This window comes from Aegilops tauschii, unplaced genomic scaffold (assembly GCF_002575655.3).
Source record: "Aegilops tauschii subsp. strangulata cultivar AL8/78 unplaced genomic scaffold, Aet v6.0 ptg000780l_obj, whole genome shotgun sequence".
Classification (NCBI taxonomy): domain Eukaryota; kingdom Viridiplantae; phylum Streptophyta; class Magnoliopsida; order Poales; family Poaceae; genus Aegilops; species Aegilops tauschii.
In genome coordinates this window covers 1,464-5,972 of record NW_027333009.1, presented here as the reverse complement: position 1 = coordinate 5,972, position 4,509 = coordinate 1,464, and the positions used below count along the sequence as shown (strand labels likewise).

The following is a 4,509-nucleotide window of genomic DNA, read 5'->3' as shown; positions in this document are numbered from 1 at the left end:
GAAATTCCAACTCTTTCAAGCAGTGTTTGTGTTTCTATTGGGCAAAGCAAGAGTTTATTGTAAAAAAAAAATGGAAACGATACTACCAAACGAAGTCTATTTTAATGAAAACTCTAATGTTCCTAAATTTTATGGACTTTCCCAATATCGACGATTCCCAAGATAATAGCTATTATTCTTTTAAGTTACCTATTATTTGAAGTTAGCCGCCATGGTGAAATTGGTAGACACGCTGCTCTTAGGAAGCAGTGCTCAAGCATCTCGGTTCGAATCCGAGTGGCGGCATTCTTGAAAAAGAATACAATAGATTAGAAATCAATTCGAAATTTACAATTTTGTAATGGGACCTTCCCCTTATGCTATTTGCAACTTTAGAACATATACTAACTCATATCTCTTTCTCAACGATTTCAATTGTGATTACGATTCATTTTATAACCTTATTAGTTCGTGAACTTGGAGGATTACGTGATTCGTCAGAAAAAGGAATGATAGTTACTTTTTTCTCTATAACAGGATTCTTAGTTTCTCGTTGGGCTTCCTCGGGACATTTTCCATTAAGTAATTTATATGAGTCATTGATCTTCCTTTCATGGGCCCTGTATATTCTTCATACCATTCCTAAAATACAGAACTCTAAAAATGATTTAAGCACAATAACTACGCCAAGTACTATTTTAACGCAAGGCTTTGCCACATCGGGTCTTTTAACTGAAATGCATCAATCCACGATACTAGTACCTGCTCTACAATCTCAGTGGTTAATGATGCATGTCAGTATGATGTTATTAAGCTATGCAACTCTTTTGTGCGGATCCTTATTATCTGCCGCTATTCTAATCATTAGATTTCGAAATAATTTCCATTTCTTTTCTAAAAAGAAAAAAAATGTTTTAAATAAAACATTTTTCTTTAGTGATATTAAATATTTTTATGCAAAAAGAAGTGCTTTAAAAAGAACCTCTGTCCCTTCATTTCCAAATTATTACAAATATCAATTAACGGAGCGTTTGGATTCTTGGAGTTATCGTGTCATTAGCCTAGGATTTACCCTTTTAACCGTAGGTATTCTTTGTGGAGCAGTATGGGCTAATGAGGCCTGGGGATCCTATTGGAATTGGGATCCTAAGGAAACTTGGGCATTTATTACTTGGACCATATTCGCAATTTATTTACATAGTAGAACAAATACAAATTGGAAGGGTACGAATTCTGCACTTATAGCTTCGATAGGATTTCTTATAATTTGGATTTGTTATTTTGGTATAAATCTATTAGGAATAGGCTTACATAGTTATGGTTCGTTTACATTAACACCTAAATGATTACATAAAATAAAACCTTCATGAAATGAAGGTTTTTACTTTTATGTTTTATTTGAGAACCCCTTGAACGCCTTCTCAAAGGGTTCTCAAAAATTCGAGATAGATCTAATTATACTTTTTTACTTATTTCTGCATTAATAGAGCAGACGAGTAAAAAAAAGCAAACCTATTTAGGATAATAATTGGATAAGAGAGCCTCTACCCTGTCAACGGATAGGGAGAGAACAAAATCTGGATAAATACCAATTCCTATTACTGGTAAAAAGATACAGATTAAAATAAAGAGTTCTCGTGGTCCAGAATCCACAAAATTTGCGTTTGGAACATTAAATAGCTTGTATCCATAGAACATCTGGCGTAACATAGATAATAAATAAATAGGAGTTAATATCATTCCAATTGCCATTACAAAAGTAATTAGTGTTTTTGGCATTAACAGAAATTTTGGACTAGTAATTAGTCCAAAAAATACTACTAATTCTGCGACAAAACCACTCATTCCTGGTAAGGCAAGAGAAGCCATTGAAAAGCTACTAAACATGGTAAAAATTTTAGGCATTGGGATGGATATTCCCCCCAGTTCTTCGAGATAAACAAGACGCATTCTATCAGAAGCGGTTCCTGCCAAGAAAAAAAGTGTAGCACCAATAAATCCATGGGATAATATTTGTAAAATAGCTCCATTGAGTCCAATGTTGGTTATGGAACCAATTCCTATAATTATGAAACCCATGTGAGATACAGAGGAATAAGCTATTCTTTTTTTGAAATTTCGTTGACCAAGAGAAGTTGAAGCTGCATAGATTATTTGGATCGCTCCTATTATTACTAACCAGGGCGAAAATAGATAATGAGCATGAGGTAACAATTCCATGTTGATCCGAATCAATCCATATGCTCCCATCTTTAATAATATTCCCGCTAAAAGCATACATGTACTATAATGTGCTTCCCCATGGGTATCTGGTAACCACGTATGTAGGGGTATAATCGGCAATTTGACAGCATAAGCAATAAGGAAGCCAAAATATAAAAGTATTTCCAAGGTTGCAGGGTATGATTGATTAATTAATCTTTCCAAATCTAATCCTGGTTCGTTGGAACCATATAAGCCCATACCCAGAACTCCGATTAAGAAAAAAATGGAACCGCCTGCAGTATACAAAATAAACTTTGTAGCTGAATATAGACGCCTCTTCCCCCCCCACATGGATAAAAGTAAGTAAACAGGAATTAATTCTAACTCCCACATGATAAAAAAAAGTAAAAGGTCTCGCGAAGAAAATAATCCTATTTGACCACTATACATTGCGAGCATCAGGAAATAGAATAATCGCGAATTCCGTGTAATTGGCCAAGCTGCTAAAGTAGCTAAAGTAGTGATAAATCCTGTCAATAAAATAGATCCTAATGAAAGTCCATCGATTCCCAATCTCCAGTGGAAATCGAAGACATCTATCCATTTATAATCCTCCTTTAATTGGATTAAGGGATCCTCCAGTTGGAAATGATAACAGAACGCATAAGTCATTAGAAGGAATTCTAATAAACAAATAGATATAGTATACCACCTAACGACTTTGTTTCCCTTATGAGGTAAAAAGAAAATTAATGAACCTGCAAATATCGGCAAAACAACAAGTATTGTTAACCAAGGAAAATAACTCATGATAAAGTGATAAAGACAAGATACGTTTTGACCAGAAAAGCCCGTGCTCGATTATTTCGAGCACAGGCTTCTTCGGTAAAGAGGAATCAGACGATTCGAGTGAAGTTTTTTGTAACGTATCAATAAGATAGAGCCATGCTACGTGTTGTTTCAGGCCCTAAATAAACGCGGACACTTAAAAAATCTGTCGGGCAGGCAGATTCACATCTCTTACAACCCACACAATCTTCGGTTCTCGGCGCGGAAGCAATTTGCTTGGCTTTACATCCATCCCAGGGTATCATTTCTAATACATCTGTTGGACAAGCTCGTACACATTGAGTGCATCCTATACATGTATCGTAAATTTTTACGGAATGTGACATTGGATCTATAAATTTTTCTTTTCAACATAAAATTTTTCGATCTGGTAAAAATGAAATTAGTACTATAATGAGTCATATGTATTGTAGACACCAGACGAAGCAATGGTTTATCCAAACTTCAAAAATAAAAATCTATTTTTTAATCTGTTTGTGAGAAAGCGTGAAGAGAGCCAAGAGACTTTAATTTTGGATTTCAACAATAAGAAATAAGAAAGAATTTTACGAATTGTACAGACGAATTCGAATTAGCCAATAAATTGGCTATCGTCTTTTCAATATAAATTATTGCAATATTCAAATTGCAATATCAATGAATTACAAATACAAAAATTCATTTAAGTGAAAAAGAATACTATGCAATAATCTACTAAAAAAAGCAATAATCTACTAAAAAAAATGGATATTCTCAAATAATACTAAGAAAATAGTATTGATTTCTATTTATTTTAATATGTGCGCCTTTGTTTAGAGGATTCTATGTCTAATTATTCAAAATTCTAATTATTCAATAAATTAGATTGATTGATACGAGTGGATTTCCTATTACGATGGATGGAAGAAAGAATGGATAGTCCAATAGCGGCTTCAGCAGCCGCAAGGGCTATAACAAAAATTGCGAAAATATCTCCTTTTAATTGGCGACTATCAAATAGATCAGAAAATGTTACGAGATTTAGATTAATTGAATTCAGTATAAGTTCAAGACATATTAGAGCTCTAACCATGTTTCGGCTTGTGATCAATCCATAGATACCAATCGAAAATAAATAGACACTCAAAAAAAGTACATGCTCAAACATCATTAACTAACTCCTTATCAATCTCGATTCATTTCAATATGAGGGCAAGAATTGAACCGATTCAATTAATTACAATAGAACAATTACACAACAAAAGAGAAAATAAAGGAGGTATTTGTTGGCAGTAGATGGATTTTACTAAATCAAAATTGTGATTCTTTAGTTATTTATTTTAGATTTGCAATTCTTATAATTTGTACTTTTTCTAAGTTTTCTTATTGCCGAGCCATAGTAATTGCACCTATTAAAGAAACTAGAAGAATTATGGAAATGAGTTCAAACGGAAGATAAAAATCGGTTGCTAAATGAATTCCAATTTGTTGAACATTATTTATGAGACCCTGTTCTAC

The 4,509-nt window shown here is 33.4% G+C and overlaps 1 non-coding gene across 1 annotated transcript; it reads left to right on the top strand.

Annotated features, from left to right (window-relative positions):
- The first annotated feature begins 205 nt into the window (after positions 1–205).
- Positions 206–285, top strand: TRNAL-UAG (transfer RNA leucine (anticodon UAG)). The gene has a single exon. It is a non-coding gene; the product is annotated as a tRNA-Leu (tRNA).
- Positions 286–4,509: the final 4,224 nt, after the last annotated feature.